The sequence below is a fragment of the Corvus kubaryi genome, unplaced genomic scaffold (assembly GCF_017639235.1).
Source record: "Corvus kubaryi isolate FWS band 111438036 unplaced genomic scaffold, C.kubaryi_AGA036_p1.0 37396, whole genome shotgun sequence".
In the NCBI taxonomy this organism is placed as follows: Eukaryota; Metazoa; Chordata; class Aves; order Passeriformes; family Corvidae; genus Corvus; species Corvus kubaryi.
Window position 1 is genome coordinate 22,746,054 of NW_024581135.1, and position 23,616 is coordinate 22,769,669.

General features: G+C 38.8%; 1 protein-coding gene across 5 annotated transcripts in view; it reads left to right on the forward strand.

The window, feature by feature from the left end:
- OSBPL6 (oxysterol binding protein like 6) overlaps window positions 1-23,616 on the forward strand; it is a 102,139-nt gene that overhangs the window by 508 nt on the left and 78,015 nt on the right. The window lies entirely within an intron of this gene.

A 23,616-nucleotide genomic window follows, 5' to 3' on the forward strand; every position in this document is an offset into this window, starting at 1 on the left:
AAAATCACGACTTCGGGGAGCGCCAGGGAAGCCGGGGCTGACTCGGTCTGGTCTTGCTGGGGGGATGGCGGCGGTGGCGGCGGGCCGGGGCTGGGGCTGGGGCTGTGGCCCGGCCCGGCCCGGCCCGGCCGCGGCTCTGCGGCCCCGGGGCGCAGCCGGAGCATCAGGACCGGGGGGGCCGGGCCGGGGTTACGTAACGGCATCCGCGCAGCGAGATGCGCCCGTGTCAGCCCCGGCTTCCCTGGCGCTCCCCGAAGTCGTGATTTTTCCGCCCTTCTCTGCAGAGCAATTTAAAATGCTCCAATAAACTCTGTGGTCTGTGAGATTCAGTTGCAGATTAGCTATTGCCAAGTTGATGTACTCTGAGGATACCTTTTTGTTTTAATTCTGTTTCGCTCAAAAAAAGGCAGGAACGGCCTGTATTCCCAATTTGCTAGCAAGGCTGCAAATCCCTTCCAAGTACTTTGAAGATGTATGGGTTCATTAAAACTAATGTTTGGAAATCATGTGTTTGCCAGAAGTGCTGATGCTTAAAATGACTGTATGACGTGAGTTTTGCCATTGGCTCGTCATTTCATGTCAGTTTCTAATTGCCGGCGTGTGCTGGGAGGATAGATTGGTGATTTTCTTCCCGAAAGCTTCAGCAATGCAGGTACCGTGGACTAACAGTAACTGAAACAAAAGACTTTGCTGGATTTCTCAGAGCAAACTAGGAAGCCAAGGTCGAATAGCAAACGTCAGTGTAACTTGTACGGGGTAGCGTGACAGAACAAAAGTATTCACAAATCTTATTTGAGAGTTTAAGTGAAAAGTGTTCCTTAAATAGACTATTACTCAGTAGATGAAAAAAATGCTTAGTGAAGGTGTGAGGAAATTGCTATTTTAGGACTACAATTAACTATATCAGCTCAATTTTAATGGAACTAGTACATTTAATTGCATTCTTAACAGATTTTCTTTTCTCTAGATGATTAACTTGCAGAATAATACCAGCTCAAAGATTAAAATCTCATCAAATATCTAATGGTTTCTGTACAGTCTAATTGTGTTTGGTTTATAATAGTTCTTTTCTAATAACCAGCCTTTGCCTGTACAGCCATAGATACTCTAATTAGACTTTTTTATCTTGGTGTAAATGACATGACCTTGACCTTTAGAGGTTCAGCAGATGTCGTTGTTATGGATCTTATATGTTTAGTGAAGCATTTCTATGTATATATAATAAATAGGGTTTTCTTTTGTTTTTGTTTAAAAACTACACAGGAAGACTATCTTTTCTTTCCATCATAGATAAATTAACAGAGATGTGTACAACACTGATTATTTGAAAACCCTTAAGGGTTTATATTTAAACAACCTTTTCTTTCTAAGTACATGGCAGGATATATATCTGGAAAACAATATTGGAGGGTTTGTTACTGAAGTCTCCCTAAACATTTCCCCTTGCTACTGCGGGCTGAAAGAGGTACCTTTTGTTGTACTGTAGTTCATCAAGATTGCTTTTTGACATTAATTTGCTGTTGTGTTCCCAGATCCTCCGTAGTGCTTAGAGCTGTACTGTTGGGGGCCTTGTCTGCAGCCTTGCTTATTGCTGGCAATTTTTTGTTCTTAGCCCATTCTGGGAGCTTATTCTTAAATGTCTGCGTTGTGAACACTGGTTCGCATATACTTGTAGGAGCATGTGTGGGGTTTTTTCCAAGTGCTGGTGTTGGAGGGCTGTACTCTGCCTATTTATATGCTTGGATGTGTTTTTTATACAACCATCCAAACCAACCAACAACCATTTATACAACTCACAGGTGTGAGAGTTACTGTGCATCTGAGCAGCCATTTGGACACTATTACAAAGCCACCATGGCTATGGAAAGGTAAAGCTCTGTGACTTCTGTAATAGGGGAATGCCTCCTGGCCTCCTGCTCTATTGCAAATGGTGGTGGACGTGGGACTGCTCTCCTTTGCTACTTCTTCCTCCAGTCTGCTCTGGAGATGAAAGCAGGGAGTGTTCTACTGCTTCATTTTCCTTTAGTCCTCTGGCACAGGTGTGTGTGATATGTGTATGTGTGTACCCCTGGGTGCTGGACATTTCAGCTGAGCCATGGTCTACTGATGTTCTTAGTGTGACAGAAGTGAATGGTTTTGCTCTTGTTTCTCCAAATGCATGTGATATCAGCAAGGGTTTGGATTTTTTTTTTTTTTTGTTGTTTTGTTTTGTTTTTAATATAACCATTCAGAATCCTGAGATTTTATGCTTCTTTACCATGCGGCTTTGTCTCAGGAGGGCTGTATTTCTTAAGGGACTTTAGTCAGCCTCCTGTGCCTGTGCCACGCTGGGGAACCTGCTGTCACTGCAGTGGGAGACGGGAAGGAATTGCTAGTGCTTCACTGCTAAGGATGTGTGTTTATATTTGTAATGTGTGTGTATACAGTGAGCCTGTCCTGATGGTTTAATTAGCCCCTCTGCCTCATGTGTAGGGTAGCAAATACTTGTACATTACTCCTGTATTTTCTAAATTTTTTTTAAAACAATGAAGAATTCAAACAATTCCCAGAGATTTCTGGGAGGTTTTTTTTTTCCTTGTAACTAACTGCTTTCTGGTTTTGAAGCTTTTGACTCTGCTGGTATGGGAAAAGGCAGCGGTTTCTGTAGATAATTTTTGTGGGAAATGTTACTCTGGGCAATTATACTTCAAAAAGGAATTTCTCCAAGAATTTCCTTCAGGCTTGTGTTTCTTTCTTAAGCTAAGTTTAATGAGCTTAAAAAAAATCCTTCACAGTGGAATACTAAAGTAAATGCTTACTTTTTTTGCTGTTTATGTGTTGAATTTGCCATATCAACCTTATACGTGTTGAAGGAAACAGCAACAGGTACAGTACACAAATGAAAGTAAACATCCTCAGGCTGTTTGAGGGATGTTGGATTTCTGGCAAGTTTAAAATATGGCTTTGGTCATATGAAGGAAACTCCAGCTTCCACAAATCTAGTGAAAAGAAAGCTATATAGTGAGGGGCCAGGTAACATGAGCTGCGTTTGGTTGTAATGTTATGAAATATTAAGGAATATGTAGTTATAGAGTCACAGAATGGTTTAGGTTGGAAGGAACCTTGACAGGTCTGCTAGTCCAGCCTCTTGCAATGAACAGGGACATTCTTCAGCTAGATCAGGTTGCTCAGAGCCCCATTCAGCCTGGCCTGGATGTTTCCAGGGATGGCGTATCTACTACCTCACTGTTCCAGTGTTTTGTTACTGTCATCTTAAAAAAACTTATTCCTTATATCTAATCGAAATCTACCCTCTTTTAACTTAAAACCATTACCCCATATCCTATGGCTGTTGTCTTAGGCCCTACTAGTAGAGTTTATGCTACGAATGGTGTTATTATGTTTGTAATTAATTTCACCATCTCCATACCATGATTTTCTGAGCTGTAAATACAAACCTACAACTTTCAGCTATTTCTTGTAAGTCAGAATACAGACATGGAGGAAGTTAGAAGTTTGGGGTTTTTTAAATGCCAGTGCTGTATATGTGCTAGTAAATGGTGTTTCTAGTGTGTCTTCTTTCTTTTGGTGTTGTTCCTTTCAAAAGAGTTGAAAAAGGATGGAAGAACCTTTTGGTGCTGACAGCTGATAAACCAGCGAAAGGGAGAACAGCTAAATGTGAAAAAATGGAAGATGGGAGAATACCACAAAAATTACCCTGTGCAGACAGTCAGACTTTTAGGGAAAGTCAGTCTTTTAGGGAAACCTCTGGGCTGCATAGACTTGCTAAGATTAAGGGAGGAAAAAAAAGAACAATACCAAAATACAATTGTTAAATAAGGGAAAAACAGGGTTGGTTTTGTTGCTGTTTTTCCTTTTTTAATGGGATTTGACCCAAGTGATATCTAAAGGGCCCTTCCAACCTAAATTATTCTATAATTTTGTTTTGTCATTATAGGTGAAACCCAGAAAATTGTTAATTTTCTATTAACAGTGAAAAATAGATAGTGCTCAGACACTCAGAATTATTATTTTTTTCTGGCATATATGTATTAATCCTATGGAATTTCCAGATAGTTTATAAACTGGTTCCAAGTGAAATGTGTCTGTGCTGAGGGCTATATAGAGTTATGGGTGGTAGCAGCAGGTAGAGAGATGGTGAATTTCCAAGCTTGTCTTTCTGAGAAAGCTGCAGACTGGTTGCTTAAATGGTTTCAGTGTGAGCCCCTCCATCACCAACTCAGAAACCAAAAAAGATTGTATGTCGTTACTTGTTACCTATAACTTTAAAAAGAGAAGCTTTGAAGGAAGAGTAGGAAGAGTAAGTTGGAGATTGAAGAAGAGTAAGAGGATGGGTCTGGAATGCATGGCAGTTGTAATATGGTTAGATTAGGAGAGCTTTATAATGATTCTTAGAAATGCCTCACTGTAGCAGACAGAGCAGCTGTATTTTGAAACCAAGTTAAATAATTTCCTTTTTTATTTTTTTTTTCAGTTCCTTAAAGGGGAATATATTTTACTACTAGTTGAGAGCACTTCTCTTAAAGGAGAAAATGGATACATTAGTTTGAGGTGTAAAGAAAGGAAGTCTCTAGTTGCTTGTGAGTTTAATACAAAATTGCAAGAATTTTAACTAGCAGGTGTCATGCTAGATTCAAAGATAAGGTTTTCTACCAAAAACCTAATTTCCCTCTGTGAAACTTGGTTTACTTGCTGTCTTCTTGCTGGAGGATGATATCTGTATTTCTGTCAGAGTGCTGTCCCTGGGCATATCTTAAAGGTTCTGTTTTGCTCAATCAAATATTTCACAGTTTTTGAATTTAGACCCTCTTCCCATTCCAACAAATCTTTTCCTCCTTATTTTGGGATGCTGAGAATCAGGTGGATAAGCTGAATTTACCCAGAATTTAGCAGATAGCAGTCTTGGTTATGATCTCTCACAGTGTGATCTGACTGCTTACATTCGTAATGCTGCTGAAATAGTTTTATTTTCCCTTTTTTTTTCAGTGGAAATTGAGAGATGGAAATGCTTCTAGCTTATAAACTACATAAACCCCCCAGTACTTTTCGGTTCTCATGAAATTTGTGAAAATCACAAAAATCATGCTTAGTCCCTATTGATTTACACATTTCTAGCAGAGATGCAAATGTCCTGGTGGATTCTCTACTTAAAAGCTGGATTAACAGATCCCTATGTGGTATCAAATGTAGGCCCACTCTCTAATGCAAATGCTGTTCTGTTGGTATGAGGCTTTTCTAGAGTCTGTGTTATTCCCAATTAAATTAGTGAATTATGGTTGGGAAGGATGTAGGGGTATTAAAATGATTGGATCATTTACATCAGTACAGTAGGGCCTATATCTGGTATTGTCAACCCAAAGTAGGTAACATTTATCTAAGAATGATCTGTAGATCGATTTCAAGAAGCCTTGTCTTGGAATGTGATACACTTTTTCAGATGATGAACTGACAGGTTTTCTGTTGAGAAATGTAACAAGCTCGGGTTGCCCAAAGAAGAGTCTGAATGAAACCTGTGCCATGGAGTGAAGCCTGCCTGCTCAGACACAGGAGGCCTTGGCTACATCTGTCCAGCGGTAGCTGACCTGATCAATCCTGGAAAATGAACAAACAGTAGAAGAACTTTGTTCTGTAGCAGTTCCTAACTTCCTGTTTCCTGTAATGTGTTTGTGGTGGGAGACCAAACAGTTACAGGAACCTTGATGGTGGCTGCTAATTGACCTTAGATATGGGCAGTGGAATTGGTGAGACTTCCATGGCTCATGCTGATGGTTTAAATGAGAAAGGAATAAAAAATAAATGAGAAAGGAATTAAAGCAGTAGCCAGGTGTAGGGGAGCATGACAAGGGACAGGCACCTACCTCTGCCACTTGGAAGGTTGAGCTGGAAGGGAGCAGCTTGGTGTGAGGTCCAAGCCACGGGTCAGCACTTGGACATACTGAGCAGCTGGAGTGAGCATTCTGTTCTTCAGGGTCTCTTGTGGCAGAGTCACCTGGACCTTGATTTGTGTGTATCATGGAATAGACAAGCTGGAATAGAAATGCCACATTCATCCTGCTTCATAAAACACGACTTTGTTTTATTCAGATTATGTGATGCAGTGGTATCTGTCAATTCTTGCTGCTACCCCAACCTCTTCCCCTGTGACAAACCCAGTATGAATAAGGTGATGTTAAATGGAATTTGGGTCAAGAGAAGTTTCTGTTAACATCCTACAGGAATGGTTCCAGGCTGATGATTCTTCTTCCCGTTTCACCTCTGCTATTACTGTTTCTGTCCTCTGTGTGGTCAACCTGCATCTGCAGTGGAACTGCAAGTGCACTCTTGCCCCCACTTCTACTTTATGAGGATTTTTATAGCTGACCTACTCGGGGATGCCTGACACACTTTTGATCTTGTTCAGGAAAACAGCGTTTAACTGTTTCTCCCTTCTGCCTTTGAAAATAAAATTCAACCTTGTTTGGAAAGAAATGGCAGTGTTATAGGAGAAGTGGGAGAGAAATTAACCAAGAGAGACTGTGGCTCATCTTCTTAGAATATGATTTTTGAGATTTTGGCCACAAGATAAAATTTCTTTAATTTATTTTAATGGAAAATGGTGGAGAGCAACTTATTTTCTTTTATATGTTTATATTTAGGGATCCAGTTAGCTGTGTTGTCACCTGGTAAGGATAGATCTAGGGAAAATGGAAAGGGCAGAATCACTGATGGAGAGCTACAGAAATGGCAAGAAATGGACCAGATGAAGGGACTTTCATCTTGAAAATGGGAAGCTGGAGCGGTTAGGTTAGTGACAAATGTTTCTTTCAGAGTAGAGTGGGTCAGCTGGGTGAAAAGGAAGTGGCTAATGATGGAAATAATACTTAATTGAAAGGAAGAAGCTTCAGCATAAAACAGCTTGCTGAGATCTGAAAGGAGCAGTTGGTTTTGAGTCTTGAGGTCCCTCTGACCCCAATGTGACCATGACATACACATCCCTCTGGTAAGTAGTTATGTTGCTTTTCTGTTTAAAGTCTGTGTTTCTGGGGTTTATGCTGTTTCTGGAGAACTAGCTTCATAAGATGTTTGCCAAAACCAGAAGGATAGGAATGGTATGAAGTAGAGCTGTAGAGTAGTCAGATGATGAGTCTGGATGTAAAGTATTGGTCAGCTCTGTAGCCAGACAAATTCTTTTTCTTTCTGTGGAATGGTTGAAGAATGCATAAAATCCATCTCCTTCCCCCCCCCGCCCCTTTCTTGTCAGCTAAATACAAGTTGTCTTTCCACATTCACTTGTGCCTGACAGCTGTGTTCTCTGTGTAACTACTAGGAAGAATGGGCAGGTCATAGTTGCTACCTGGTTTAATATTCTTGGGTGACATAATCATGGGCAAAAATAATGCATTCTCTGACTGAAAGGGAAAAAACCAAGAGTTCTCTTAACTGTGACCTATATTGTGTGGGTGTACAAATATGCTGTGGGAAGCTAAATGTAAATTATATGCTGTTCCACTGAGCAGGCTTTTCTCGGTTCTGCTAATAATTGGTAGCATAGCCTCCATATAAAACCCATGGTCAGTTTGCAGTATTCAGTGACATGTAATGCAATGCAATTACTATTTGCAATGCAAAATAATCTTTAAAAAATCAAACCAAGGTATTTTCTTTAGTAGCTGCAAACTCTGTCTCTTGCCAAGTCACCATAAATACTGTTTTGTGACAGAGCTTACAATTAATAACAAGAGTGGCTTCTGTCTCTAATTAATACAATAATGGTTGTGCTTTCTTTTGATGTGGATTGAGGTTTAGTGGGGGAGGCCTCAAACCAAGTCAGAAATGAGGGTTAAAATTAGCCCAGCTGACCAACCCTTACAGGACTCTTCAATAGCTCCGCGTGGTTGTGTAGTATCTGTGAGTTTAAGGGATAGAAACAGCTTCAGAAGAAATCGATGATATGCTTTTTAATTTCCATTTCTGGTGATGCAGAGGTTGTGGTTGGATCTGCAGATGCTCTGAAATGTAGCAATGACATGGCAGCTTGGGTTCATAGCTCCTACCCTTTCCATAAGAGCTGCTGTGTGTGTCTCTGCCTGCTACATATTTAAATTTCGTGAGCTACATTAGGAAGAGGAGAGAGTGTCAGATTTTTTGCCTTTAAAATTTATGAATTCCTATTCATCAATTTCTTCGGGTTTTCAAAGTGTTTTGGCCAAAATAATGTAACATTAATCTACAAAGACTAAGTTTGGATAACAGGCCATGTTGTAATCACGTGGCCTTTCCTAAAGCTGTGATATTTTTCTTAATACCCTTGGGTTTTAGGTTTCCAGTTGAGATGCCTAGACAGGTTCTGCAGAGGCTGTGTAACAACAGATCACTGCTCATAGTTCTCCTGATGTTTTGTGCCTTCCTGAGTGCCTCATTTTCCTCCCAGTTTTCTGACCTTTATAGATCCAATATCCACTTGTCCTCTCTGACATGTGCACATTCTAATAGTTGGAATGTTACTCAGACTGTTAACACACTGTACGAGGGCAGTGCACGGGGCAGGGAAGGAAGGATTGTTGCCTCCAGCTCTGATTCCTGCTGCCTGCCCAGCCCAGAGTTGTACTGGCCCTTGTCTGCCAGCTTGTGGTGCTGGAGATACTATTATTCCCTGCCACTTTATGGTATTTCTGGTGTAATTACCTTCTGATATATTCATTACTGGATTTCCCCCTCAATGTTCTTCAGCATTTTTAAAGATTTATTCAGTGTTTTCAGATTTCTATGCTTTCTTAACTTTGTGAGCACATTAGCTCAATCATTTTGCATAAAGCTATCAAATACCAGTCATAAACCTGTGCTGTATCTCTTTGTTATTCTATATACTAGTGACTATTTGAATTATTTTAAAGTTACACAGAATTCTTCTGTAAAGTATAAATACATTGACTTTAGAATCTTCTACATTTTCTTCATTCTTTTTAACATGTGTTTTTGTAGCAAGTCAGTAAAAATAATTTCAAAGATGCAGTAAGGAATAATAATGCTGTGTAAAAAACAGGTAGATACTAAAAATAACTTGATAAACATGGTGAATTTCCCTTGAGGGGAACAGAAGTATGCTAGTTTACATCAGTTGAAGGGGTTTTACATATAGTAAACCAGAACTATTTAGGCAGTGATTGATGTACATTAGGCTCATAGCTCTCTCTGGAAGAAGGGCAGTATCTCATAACAAAGAATTTTTATTTTTTGATGCCACTGCATAGGTTCAAAGGTAAGCTCTGTGTTTTTGTTTTCTGTTCTGCTTTGTCTGGCTGTGGGCACTGTGCTCAGTGCTGAGAAACACAGAACATGCTTGTGAAGGGTATGGCAGCTTCAGAGATTTTATACTTCAACATCTATGGCAGCATTCCCATGCTGAAAACTAGTGGAAACAAACTGCTCTTTAGGCTGCAGATATCTTGAGGAACACATAGTTACATAGTTCTGCTTTCTTGGCTGGTTCTTGGATAGTTTGCCATGAAAAATGTGTCATAGCTGTGTGATATAACACTGAGAAAACCACCAACATTGGCTAAATCTGTTTGGAGGTGAAATTTAGTTTCTTATAAAGCAATGTAATGAGTACAAACTTATTTTGAAACCAATTTTTTAAAGCCAAATGCACCAGGGGTGTGTTCATCATTTTTGGCTTTCCAGTGCTGAGACATCTTCCGCAGCTCTTGCCCTCTTTATCATTCTGTCTCTCCTCCACAGGTCACTCCCCACCCATTAATTCACTCCTCTTGGAACTCCAGCCCTGTGCCCAGGCTCACTGCTCCTCCTGGGGACACAGCCATGTCCCCTTGGCCAGGCTGATGATGCTCCATGCCTTGTTCCCTCCAGCTGCCACTCCTGTGTGCTTCTCCTGAGGTCCTTAGGATCTCAGGAGGTCCTTGGGGGGTACTTCCAGGGGCTGTGGGGTATAAAAGGAAAAAACATTGGAGAACAGAAGGCCTGGATAGTCACAGTGTAAGCATACCAAGGAAAATATGTTATTTTTCTACCAGTTCTTATGCCTAGAAGCAGTGTAAGGTGCCATTGCTTAATGGCAGCAGGTGAAATATTTTTGCACTTTAGGTTGGTGTTTCTGTCAGGGTGGGTTATACATCTCAACCATGCTGAAGCAGATTTAAACGTAATGGTGCAACTTCCAAAGGCAAGTTTCTTATTTAGAAGGACAAGTCTGAACAGAAATAAATGTCTGTATGTGTTGTGGGACCTGGAAAGTAATTCAAGCAGACCTCTTTGAAATTTTTCTTTTTAAGCAATCTCGGTATGCTGCAAAAATGAATTTCAAATCTTTAGTTGCCCACAGGTTACAGCACAGAAAATCAATACTTTTTCAGCTAATGTCAAATTTTTCCATTAAAAGATAAATGAGGAAGAGTGAAGCTTCCAGTATTCTCAGACTTGTGTGTGCTTCCCAGACAGCTGATTTTAATTTGTCTTTATATTTTGTATGGTGTGTACTTAGTGCTTGTCATTCTTGTTGCCAACCACTGCTTGTACTTATGAATTAAATAATCAAATAATGATGCAACTGTGGTGTGTTTTTAAAACCTTTGTTCAGTTTAAGAGGGTGAATGTTTTATTTGAGGAAATTAAACTTTGTAGGAAACTGAAAATGATCCCTATCATGGCTTAGATTTTTGCTTACTTGGAAATGTGATGGCTCATATTATCTTTGTAGTCACTGGCATTTATCAGTGTTTAAGTACTGGTACTTTGGTGGGTTTGGTCTCCCATTTAATTTTTATAGATGAAAATATTATAAGAAAGAATAGACATTTTACAAATAATTTCAAAGGCTAAAACATAAATATTTGAAAGGAATGGACTGTAGATTTCAAGCTTCTACTATAGACTTCTACTCTATGTAGCCTTTTGTCTTCTGAGGGTCTACTGGAGTGGTGGGGAAGTGGAGACAACTGCCCTAAGCAGCTGTAGAGACTAAAAAAAAAAAAAAAAAAAAAGGAAAGGAACCCTCCTAAGTTTTCCAAATTTACAAAGCCCTGCTTTGTAAAATAGATACAATTTTCATGTTTCAGGATGCTTGTTAAAAATCAGACACAATGAGGATGAATTTGTAATTTTCTTTCCAGAACACTGCAATTTCCAACTGAATATCCACAGTGCTTTTCCCCGCTCCTTTTTAAGCTGCCTTTTAGAATTTTTATAGTTGGGAAACTGTCCCACAACATATTTGTCAGGTGTCATTGCTACTGCTATGTAGCAGTAATGCAATTAACCTTACAAGTCCTTTTTACTTCCTTAGTGTATTTGCTTGGTAGTCTTTCAAGAATTATTTTCCTGCTATTTCCTGGTGTTGATTAATTTTGGAACAGGTATTGCATGTGGCGGGGGAGTTTCTCTTCTGTGTAAATGGCTTTGGGCATCTTGGCTGAGGTTACTGACACATAGTTGCCTAAATGCTGATTTACCAGCTATTGTGAAGGACTGAAGAACGCTGAAAAAGTTAACTGAGTTACTTAAGAAAATTACTGTTGTCCTTACAGCTGGAGTGATTTCTCCTCTCAAGGAAGAAAAAGAAATTGCAACAGAAATCGAAAGTCAGTATTGAGATAAAATAAATGTCAAGGGTAACAAAATACTTTACAATGTTGGGGTGTGAAATTGTCCTAAAGTGCCTTAAAAAAAAAGTGGCTAAGTTCAGTTTCCTTGTTCATTCTGTGGCAATATACATATTAATGAAAAGTTTCAATGGAAAACCACTAAGTCTCACTTTTGAGTAGAACTTGGGTGCTCTAATTCAGTTTTCTGAGTTAGAAACTTTCTCAAGGTATATTTATTTGTGATAATGACAGTATTATGACTGGTGCTAAAATTTTTTGGGGGATAACATTTATGTATAAATATATCACAATATATTTTTGCTGTCTAAATGGTAGATGACTCAGAATCAGTGTTTTTTATTTTAATGAATTTACAAATACTGAGTTGCCCTTACCTGAGTTTATAATTTGTGAATGGTAACAAGGAGCAGAGGGAGAAATTTCATCTCAGTTTCTATCTTTATGGTATCTTTTATGGTTTTTAATATAGTAGCATTTTATTGTTTATACTTCTGGCATTAATCTTGCATGAGGTATAGTTTTCAGGACTATTCTTATGCCTTGATGTTACTGCCAGATAATGTTAGGAGATTTTTCAGTAACTAAGAAATAGTAGGCAAAAGGAAGCTTAAAAAAGGAGATGCTGAAATTCAGACCTTGGGTTGTATGGCATTAGAAGTTCAGAAAAACCTGAGGACTCGAATTGCAACTTCTGACACAAATTGTGAGGGCTGGAGCACATCTCCTATGAAGACAGGCTGAGAGAGCTGGAGTTTTTCAGCCTGGAGAAGAGAAGGCTCCAGGGAGACTTTATAGCACCTGTCATTACCTAAAGGGAGTCTTTTTACAAGGGTGTGTTGACAGGACAAGGAGTAATGGTTTTAAACTGATAGAGGGTGGGTTAAGATCAGGTATAAGGAAGAAATCCTTCACTATGAGGGTGGTGAGGCACTGGAACACGTTGTCCAGAGAAGCTGTGGCTGCCCCATCCCTGGCAGTGTTCAAGGCCAGGTTGGATGGGGCTCTTAGCAGCTTAGTCAGGTCTAGTGGAATGTGCCCCTGCTCATGGCAGAGGGTTGGAACTAGGTGGTCTTTAAGATCCCTTTCTACCCAAATCATTCTGTGATTCTACATTTAGGTATTCATTGCCAGCAAAATATGAAGTGAACCCTTCTACTCCTTTTTCTGCTTTGGTGGTGGTGCTTAAATCCTCTGTCTCATAAATGTGTGATTCCTGAAAAGAGAGAGGAGGATGCTTGCAGTTTGGTCACCAGTTTTATTCATGCAAGTTTATCAATAGAATCCTGCTCATATTTTATTGAGCTTGTTCTGGAAAATCCAAATTTGTAATTCCCATCTTACATGGGAATAAGAAACTCTGAATGGGAACAGTGCTCCCTGATTTGTCAAAGTCAGTGAGCAGAGGGAGGAGGAATACTTAATGAACTCTGTTTGATTGGAGTTTGTGACAGCCAGCACATCTTCTGGGCTCGGCCAATTCCGCAGATAAAATCTTACGGCGGTTGTTAACAGTAAAGTTGGAGGTGTGGATGGAATCTTGGCAGCTGAGGGAATTATGTTACACAAATGAAGTCAGATGTCGTCATGAAAGAAAATTTTTAGTATCCCATCTTGAGCATGAAAATACACCCAGCAGTAATAAATGTCCCCTCTTAGGATGAGAATCAGTCCTAATAGAATTGCAGGTGAAGGCTGAGCTGCTTCCTTCTGAGAAATCGTGATGACAGTAATCAAAACAATCACATTTATGTTCAGCTGCTTACTGCTGGAGGTCTTTTTGTTATCTTTAACTCAGTGTTAATTTAGGTCACCCTTTAGTCTAAGTAAAAGAGACCACAAATGCTTTTTCTCTCGACTCTGTCTGTACAGAGTGTCTAGAGAATGCTGTTCATTTTGGTGCTAGTGTATTCTATGAAATGTCAGTTTGATATGAGAACAAAAAGGCTTTTAAAATAATTTGATCATTTACAATATGCATTTATTTATGTTGGGCATCCTCCTGTATTCCTGCTTTTACATGTAGTACCAAGCCCTGAAGAATATACTTGTTTTCTTGGCCATCACCGTGAATGCACAAGTGCAGCCAGAGCCTGTGACTCTGTAATATCTCTGCCCTGCAACTTGAGGGGCTCAAGCAGTGTCCTCCTTGAGCCCTCCTGAGATAGATGAGGAGCTGTGTGTGCAGTAAACTTCAAGGCCTGCACATAAATACTGTACAAGGAAAAGTGTCTTCGAAACATTAGCTTATAATTGAAAACAGAATGCAAATAGAAAAGACCCACAAGAGTTACCTTTTTTCTTTGTAACACTGAATTAGTGCAAGTTGTAACCCATCATTTGCTCACACAGCTTTTCAGAAAATTAACACAATTCCAATAGTAGTAGTTGTAAGGACAAGTCTTTCATTTTCATGTTATTTATCTTCTGAATACAGTCCACTAATGTCACACTTGTTTCATTAATGTTTCACAGTATATAATAATTTATAATAGAGAAATATGACTCCCCTTGTCTCTTCCTCTAGGCTTAAATAACAATGTTTTGTCATATCTATTTATACTGTGTATGTTAAAGTGTCATTATGAAATTGAAAATGCCTCTGAGTATGTTTTGTGAAAGTTGAAAGCCCCTGAATGATAATGGTAGGACACTGTTGACCTTGTTGGTGTGTTAAGTGCTAGTGGCAGTGTTTTGGGATGCAGAACATCTTGATAGTTATCGGTGATGTGGGCCTTTCCCATGGTCTTCTCGTTCAAATGTTTTCAGTGGTAAAATTTGCTTTCTTATGTTAGAGAACTGGAGTGCTTTCCTTGGATAGGGGAATATGCCTGAAAATGTGACACACATGGAAGGAGCCACCCACTGTGGAAATAATGGAAGCTAAGAAAGTTATTTTGCCAAACGTGGTTGCAAGTACATGCAAGTCCAGCTAGAAAAACACTATATGAGAGCTTTCTGACCAGTTGTGGATAAATAAGTACAAGATTTCTACAGTTATGTCTCTTATTCTCTATAGTAGGAGCTATTCCCAGGCCTTGGGAACCAGGATGATCTGTGGGGGAAAAAATGTTTAAGACAGCATCCTTTGAAAAATATAGATAATGACTTTGAAAATATTTTTCCCCCCTTTTTTTCTCCGCTAGACATGAAAGATGAGCCCAGGCTGGATGTGGTGCCTTAGGTCTGCTGAGCCTAGTGTCCTGCCCATGGCAGTAACTCAGAGCAGGGAGCACAACATACCGCCCTTACCAAACCTTTCCCTCTGCTGTTGGACTGGCAAGTGTCACAGGGAGCTCAAGATACCCGTTTCCCCCACCCAGTTGGTCCAGTCTCTTCCCAGACCTTAAATTTGGCAGGTGTGTGTGCTTATTATAGCATGCTACAGTGTGTGCAGGTTTAAAGAAACTCAGGGAAGAGAGACAGTGCATCCAGTAATGTGGGCTGGAGAAACCTCAGTGTTACAGGCCAGACACCACGGTGAAAACAGAGTAAACACAATTAAAAGAAAAATTTGGGTGATTTTCCATCCTTCTGCTAGAGTCTTAAAGGATAGGCTGGAGGTTTCTGCGTGGCTCCAGGGCCAAGAAAAACCAGAGAGGTTCAGGTGGATCTGTACCTCCTATGGCCCCCACAGAAAATAGAGAGACAGTACAGGGATCCACAGAAGAGGATTTTTGACTCTCTTGGATTAGGAAGTGCAATTTATTGGTTTTTTATACTCTGAAAAATGTTTCCATTTTATGCCTTTGTTACTGAATTTGGATTAAGTATAACAAATATTTTTCATAAGAGGAAAAATGGAGAAAATTTTGAAAAAACTTAAGTTTTATCTGAATACAATTTCAGTGAAATGTTCATTCTGGTGTGTCTCGATGTTTAAATTTTTTTTACTTGAAATTTCCCCTTTCTTCTTCCTTTTGGTCTCTGAACTAAAAAGGAATCTGCTTTTCATACAGCCAAAATAGGTTCTTTTTTCGGTTAAGGATTTGAGGTTTATGAAACATGTCAATAAACATGCCCAAGGAAAAACTTGCTTGTTCCAAAAATATAAGGCAGACTTTTCTAGTTAGGAAAAGTCATCCCAGCATATGGTGTGTTTCTTTTAAGATGTAAAATATTCATATACTGAGATGAACCCTCTGGAAGAACTTTGAGGCAGTAGCTCTTGCTCTTAAAGCTTCTGTCTTCATTTGTTTCAGCAGACATTTACTTTCTGAAGATTTTTCTTCCTGATTTCTAAAAGATGTTAATGGTGCCCTGCCAAACTGTTGTTGACAATCTGTTTCTTGTAGGATAGTGTTATATATAAATAGCTTTTTTTTATGTTTAATTTTTCAAGCCAGGAGAAACATTCAGATTTGCTTGCAGCATGAGTCTAGAATAACATTGTCTCTGGCATAGTAGTTGTTGTAGTCTTGTATGACAACTGTTGTACACATTATCTTACATGGCTGTGGCTGCACAATAGATTGGGGTTTATATGCGATTGACTTGTTATTGCATATAAGGATGCCTGATGTGGTTTTGTTCACTGCCTCACTTACTGTGGCAGCAACCTGTGTTCACTGCCACCATGCTACTGTGACCTTCAGCCAGACCAGCAAAAAAGTTCTATCTTGTTTGCTCAGCATCCCAAAAGACAATTAGGAATGGTTGCCTGAGCAACGTAACATCCTTGTCCAGTGCCACAGGGATTGCTGTGGTGCCAGTTGGACTGTTTCCCCAGAAATGGCATGCTTCCATGCACAAAATAGTGGACTAGAGAAGGAATGTTTTTGCTTCCCATTTGTTTTTTATCTTTGCTTGGACTCCTTTCTGCTGAAGTGGTGGAAAATAAGCAAAGACACAGAGTAAACAGAGGACTGGAGGAAAAAAAAGGCAACATGAACAAAGAAAGAAATCCTGTGGGGAAGAGAGATAGGGATGCTCTGCATTTTGGATATAGGAGCAAAGCAATGAAAAAAATCTGGTAGAAAAGGTTGTCAATGTGGAAGAATCACTTAAACAGAATAAAACTATTTAGAAAAGGAATGAGGCAGAAAACATGGGCAATGCTGGAGGAGCAGTATAAACGGGTGAAAATGGGAAATATCTTTTTTTTAAGCGTGTAATAGCTCTTACATTAAAACTGTTGACTAATGAGATTTGTCTTTGCTGAAAAATCTGTATTGTTGTTCTTTTTTTGTTGTTGTTTGTTTGGTTTTTGTTAATTACAAAGAAACCAACGGACTTATTGATGCTTTGATACTTTGGTATGTTTCCCTAAAACAAAACCTACTAAAGATCTCTTCTGGATGCAGGTTGCTTATTGATCTTGTGTGGTTAAGGCCCACTTGTATTTTGCAGCCAACAGCTCACAGGGGAGCAATATGGCTGTTATCACATCTGTCTGCCTTTTTTCTTCTCAGCTTGAGTGAAGAGCTACCTATTTACAGCTAGGATAACTGTGGGGAGGCCTTGGCACCCATCCAGACAAAGGGCTCACAGTCACGTCTCTACATCACACAGAGATGCTGTAGCTACTTTCCTGCTGTTAACCCACCTAATTTTCCTTGTTTTATACACACATAGCCTGTGAATTTTTGGATGGCTGAGGTACTGTATGAAGTATTTGTTCCATCTGTTCAGAGCATTTGAGCTTTATAATAAATTCAGATCAATTCAGAGGTTTAGAATTTGACTATTTTTTTTTCAGCCAATAAAGAATTAAATGGAAGTCTTTCAAAATAAAAGCTGAGCTGTGAGAAGAGAATAACACAACAAACTAAATAGGAAATAAGGAATATTGAAATGAGATGATTTTAAGATCCCTTCCAACTCAAACCATTCTATAATTCTATGAAACATTTTCCTTCAGTGTTTTTCCTGAATGGACTGTATGTGTTTGAATTTTAACTACCTGAGGTCTCCTTCAGAGTCAGTTTATTCTGCCACTTAGGTGCTAGCTTCTTCAATTTTTACAGAAATATATTCCTTGTCCAGAAGTGTTTGTGTTCTCCTTTAACAGCTTGGCTGCTGTGTAATTTCATTATGGATGATGTAATCTTTAAGGCTTTTATTTTTTCCTCTCCAGTAGCATGGTTTGATGGGATCAACAAAATCTGTTACATTGAGATGTGTTCTAGTATATTAAAATCTCATTTTTGCTGGTCACTGTAGTACTCAGCTCTATCAGCTGCTTTTAATGTAGCTGCTACTGCAAGCAGTCACAGTGACAAAGGACTTGTGCATGTGGAATTGGGTTAAGAAATCAGAGTGCATTGGCTTGTATGTTACAGAGCTCTAATGCCAGCTACAGCAAAGCTCATCTTCCTTCTCTAAATAGCTTAATAGTTGACATGAATTTATCTTCTACTTTCACGGCATCCACTTCTGTTCACATCCTTTCTATATTGTAGTCTCACCAACATCTCTTCACGTTATCACTTGATGTTCTGAAGGAAAAGTGAAGTTCTGATTGCCCCATCAGCTTCTTATACAAACATCAGATACCAAAGTAACAGAAAATGATAAACCCACTCCAGAAAAGTACCAATACAGGTTTCCCTGTCCTGAGTCTTGAAATTAAGTTTTCAGAACATCCCTCTTAAAAGGACCTGTCTTTTTCTATTAGAGAATCTGCACTTGTAAAGTGCCTTTTTTTTTGCCTTGTAAAGCTTGTTTATAAAGCTTGAAGCAATTGCAGTGACTAGACATATAAAATAGACATCCTGCTGTAGGAATTAGAGCAGGTTTCTTGTAAGACCTTTGAGTCTGCCAATGAGAATTGTTGTTTATTTAAGTCTAAATCAAGGCTAAATGCAGATTTAGGAGGTTAATTTTAGGATCCATCAAGCTTAAAAAAGAATTACTCTTATGTCTAAGAGAAGATTAAATAAAATGAAAATGTTTGGGTACACTGTCCTCAGGATAAAGCATCTCTGTTTATATAAATAGAGATTTTTATTTATTTACTTGGATGAAGAACAGTACATTTTTAAAGTGTAGTTGCAGATAAAATTCTTCATATCTTTGTATAAATGTTATAAATAATAAGCAGAGAGACATAGGGTATTTTCCCTAATATTTAGGGAATAGAGTAAATTTTACTCAACTGTTTTGTTTTTTTTTTCTTTCTGCCTTGGAATCAAAATCTCTTTTACGGCATGTGCACATAAAAATTCATAATTTTTGTCTCTTGCCAAAAAATATAAATATATACATTAATAAGAAAAGGGTTTATTTACTCTTTAATACAAAAATTGGTTACTTTGTACTTTGCAAAGCTGTCTACTTTATGAGTTGTTCAGTAAATTCTAAGTCCTGTACCTAGATTTTCTGGTATTTAAACAATGCATTCATGATAATCTCCTTTTGAAAAATAAAGTGACTATTCTGTAATGGTAGAACTCTTTTTTTTTTTTTTTCCTCTCTTCCATTATCTCTTCTACATGCAGCCTGTGAAATCTTACTTTCTGTTCTTCTGATCCCATATTTCCCAGGAGATGTCTACGTGTTATTATTTTTATTAGATTAAAATAGAATTCTGGATACATTTTCTGTATGTCTGATACTAATGTGATTGGGAAGGGACTCTATGGGCTGCTTTATTTGTGTATTTGTGTGTGTTCCTATGCAAGTCAAGTGGATGGGTGAGTCACTGTGATGTTGAAGTCAGATTACAGTCAGCCTCTCCCATCTTACTCAGCTCTTTGGTGGTATATGGTCACTGGTAATGAATCATCTCTCTTGACTTCACTGATAAATTCCTGTTGTTTCTGAAAAGTTCATTACTGTGGCAGATGTAGTACAGATACAGAACAAATTAGGATGCATGCCATAACTGAAAGGTGCTAGCTCAGCTCTGGCTACAGAGCTTTTGTGTGCAGTGCAGTTCAAGGTACACTTCTAGGACTGACACTTAAAACTTATTTTTAATCACTACATAATGAGGTTTTATATTTGAAATTAGTCAAGTAACATAAAATATTTTCAGGCAACTCTCAGAACAGAACTGCACTTTTGTATGCATTAGGGAATTTTTAAGACTAGGAGGAGGTGATGGATGTCTTGCTCGGTCTGCTACATGAGACAACAGAAAAACCTCCACTTATAATTCCTGCAACAATCTAATTGATCTGCACTGTATCATCTGCAATAATTCTGCTCTTTGCTTATACCAATTCCATTTAGAACCATAACAGGACAGAAACAGAATAAACTGTTGCAAATGTGGAATATGTAAAATTTTCTTAAGAAAGGATGTTCTTTGATGTTTTACCTTTGTATACTTTCAAGCCTAAGTAGCAAGAAGGGAGATTTGATGCGTGAAACAGAGAGCAGCCAACAAGCTCTAAGTGATGTCTAGGTGTTAGAAAGACAAAGTACTTGTTGGTAGAATTGCCTTGTTAAGGTTTAGGACTTGACATGCTTCAGTGATCTCAGAGGGTTACCAAGGCTTGGGAAGAAGGGTAGTGGACGCAAAGAACGCAGAATTTACAAGCCACGAGGACGTTTGGCAGAACTTTCAAGACAAGGAAGAAACTGATAAACTCAGCAACTGTGCTGAATCAGCTCTGGCTGGGTAGGAGGTGTTTCCAGCAGGGGGAGGTCAGGACCGCTGACTCACGGATCACCGACCCAAAAAACCACCGACTCAAAAGAAGTAAAAGAGTCAGCATGTGGACTGTTTAGCATAGGAAGCGAGAGACTCGTTACCCAATTGAAGATAGAATACTGATTAATAAGAGACCTATGTGACTTGTAGTCAATAAATACTAATTCATTTGTTTGCTAAAATGTATAAATTACAAAAAGTTTTGATAATTGGTGTGCTTGATTTGTGGAATACCACTGAGCACCCAGGCTTGCCAGATCTGTCTCTCTCGAGCGTGTCGTTATTGGGGTAGTGAGACTCAATTTTGTGGACAACAAAACTACCCAAGTGATTGAATCATATCACATGCAATTCTGCAGTGGGCAATAATTCTGGAACATCTGTGAAAATACCTGCTGTGGCCAGAAGTCAGAAATATGCCCAACATCATAAATCCTACTGTATCAAAATCCCAGAGATAAAAGCATGAATTATGCTACCAAGAAAGCAAGCCTGTCACCATTGTCTTGAGGTACCTGGAGGCACGTGCCCCAGCAAGGAGTTCATACTCATATATCAGATGCCATTCTGCTTTCCTTTCTTTCTGAATTCTGAACGACAATGACTGAATAATGCTACACAGTTGATCAGTGAATATGAGCATGTGAAGAGCTTTTGAGAAACAGTAATGTGATTATTTGTACCAAGAGAAAACTGTTTTTTATGAAATTTAGACTATTCAGTTTTCCATTCTGGTCCTTGAATAATTATGACTAAAATGCTTTCCTGAAGAAGTAACAATACAGCAATTGGCTCATAATTCTGAGATTTTTTTTTTTTAAAAATTATTTTTGTGTGGCAAGTGTGAAGGTGCTCTTTAAGTGATTTGTATTTTGCCTTAGCCTGGAGCTGCTGCACCCTTACCTCCTATGTGGCTTCAAAGACTTGGTTTGTAGCATTGCAGATGTAAAGATGAAATATTTGTTCATTATGTGCCCTATTTGTCCTGGCCCTAACAGTGGCTTTTCTGGTTCAACAAAGGCAATGCTAGCAGCCTCTGCGGCTTTGTAGCAGTTTTGCAGCAGCTTCAATCTTCATAAGTGTGTCAGATTCTTCCAATGAATAAGTACTTCACAACGCTATTTTCTCCTTGGTGGGTTTGCTTTATATGTGACATGTTCCTTAGGAACCAGTCTGGTTTTTTGTGTGATAGATCATGGTGAGGATTTCTGGTTTTTCCATGTATCTTTTGGAGTAAGAAATGAGACCCATTAAATGACAGTGTTGATTTGAATGAGCCTCACTGGTAACAAATACATACATGTGTAATATCCTTCAACTGGCTGTACTAATACATACTCTTTTTTTTTTTTTAGTTGCAATTTTCCAAGGTGAGCTTGTACACCAAGATATATTACAGTTGTATTTCTTGAAGAAGGCATCTAGGATTCCTCTCTGCTTTGTCTGATATGTGAAATATGCTACTTAGATAATTAATCTAAACTTCTGTGATGACAGTTGTCATGTGTAGAAGTAGTATTTATATAGTAATTGTCTGGTGATGCTTGTAGGTGGTCAGGAAGTGCTGGCATTTCTGATGGTGCTAGTTTATTCCTGGAGAGCAGCCTCCTTCTTGTAGCTTCTTGCATATTGCAACCTTCATTTGTAGTTCAGAAAGACAGTGTGTCCCAATATGTGTGTGGTGGTGTTTTTCCCTTTTTCTGAAGTTTTGTCAACACTTCAGTTTTAAAGCATATTTTAAATCATCTCAATTAGGATGCAGTTCTTCATATTACAGAATTAAAATCTGTATATTAGAGCTAGAGTGTTTCTGTAATAACCAGCTTTTGTGGCCTTTCAGCCCCCCAAATAGGCAAATAGTAAAAGCCTAATGCATTTCAGGATAAATATTCAAATAAGAGTAGTTAGTGTCACTGTGGCTAAAACTCTTTAATTTTTCTGTGTGCCTGTAGAGTTTAGGACACTGCAGAATATCCCCGGTATCTGCAGTGTGGAGCACAGGCAGTGAGTCATAAAAGCTCTTCTATCTTAACTGTCTTCAGGAGGGAGGATAATGGAAGTGTGGTGTTCCTAAGTTCTGGCTTCTTTCCAGGGGCTTTCAGGCAAAGCAGAGTGGCAGTAGTCACAGTGGCTTTTGTGATGGGAAGGATTTTACTGATTGCATGGGTCACACCAGCACCTTTTTTAATATGGTAGACCACTAACAGGTGTTAGTGAAGAGTGAAATTTGGTTGCTCTCAGTTTGCTTTTAATATGTGACTCAGTGGGCTCTGACTGTTCCCAGTACTGTACTGCTCTTGTATTTGACATGGGTGTGCCAGCTTTGCCACATAGGAAATTACTAAGATTCCTTTCATAAATGAAATTGTGAATCCTGGGTTTATGCTGATATGGAAGCATGCTAAACCAAAGAAAGATAGGAACTTTTATAAAACATCCCACATTCCTGTAATTTCTGCCTCTTATTTCTGTTTTCTTTCCAAGCATAAAAAAAAATATCATAAGGGCTTATTTTTTTTTTCTGGCATGATATTGTATCATTTTTTCCAAATGCTAGATAAGGGCTATTTGGTTATTTGCAGATCCACAAACCAATACCTTTATTACATTGAAAAAACAGCTCAAAGAGAGCTAGTTCAACCTTCTTACACTATTAATATACCATTAAATAGATACAGGCCTGTAGGGGCAATACTGCAATATGTAGGTGTTGTTTCTGTCCTAGTTTTTAGTTGTAGAATGTCACTTTGGTTTTACATCTTAATATGTTCCCATGCTTAGTAATCCACAGGGAGAAATGTAATTGCATGTGATTTTTGTTTCTCTTGGAGTAATAGTTAATATCTTGGGGTGTGGTTTGGTTTTGGTTTTGGTGGTGGCTTTTTATTTTGGGGGAACTGTGAGTTAATTACTCAATTGCTGTGAACTGTATGAAGATGATCAGTATTGTCCTGATGACAAGGTCCTCTGTTCTTCACTTCCTAATACGCTGCTTTGAGCTCCCCCATTTCACTAAACCTATTCTACTTGAAGTGGCCATTACACTTTATAGTTTGCAAGCACTTTGAAGAAAAGGAGGCCAGTCTCCCTGATGGTCAGTGACAGGCATTTCACTTACCACTTCTCTTGTCAGGATGTTCAAGCAGGTCCATATGATGGCTAAATAGAGATGGTGCTGTACAATGTACACAGCAGTTAGATCAAGGAGAGTTGAACTGACAGTTTTGGACTACCTGGAAGATTCTATCTATAGCTTCTTCATAGTAAAGAATAATAGATTTGTTTTCAAATTTGTGAATACTCTTTATCATCATGTATTGGGTTCAGGAAAGCATAAGGAATTGGAGCTTTTATTACAGTTCTCTTAGTCTTACATTATTTTCAGCTTCAAAATTGTAGAGAGAGAGACATCCAGGTAAC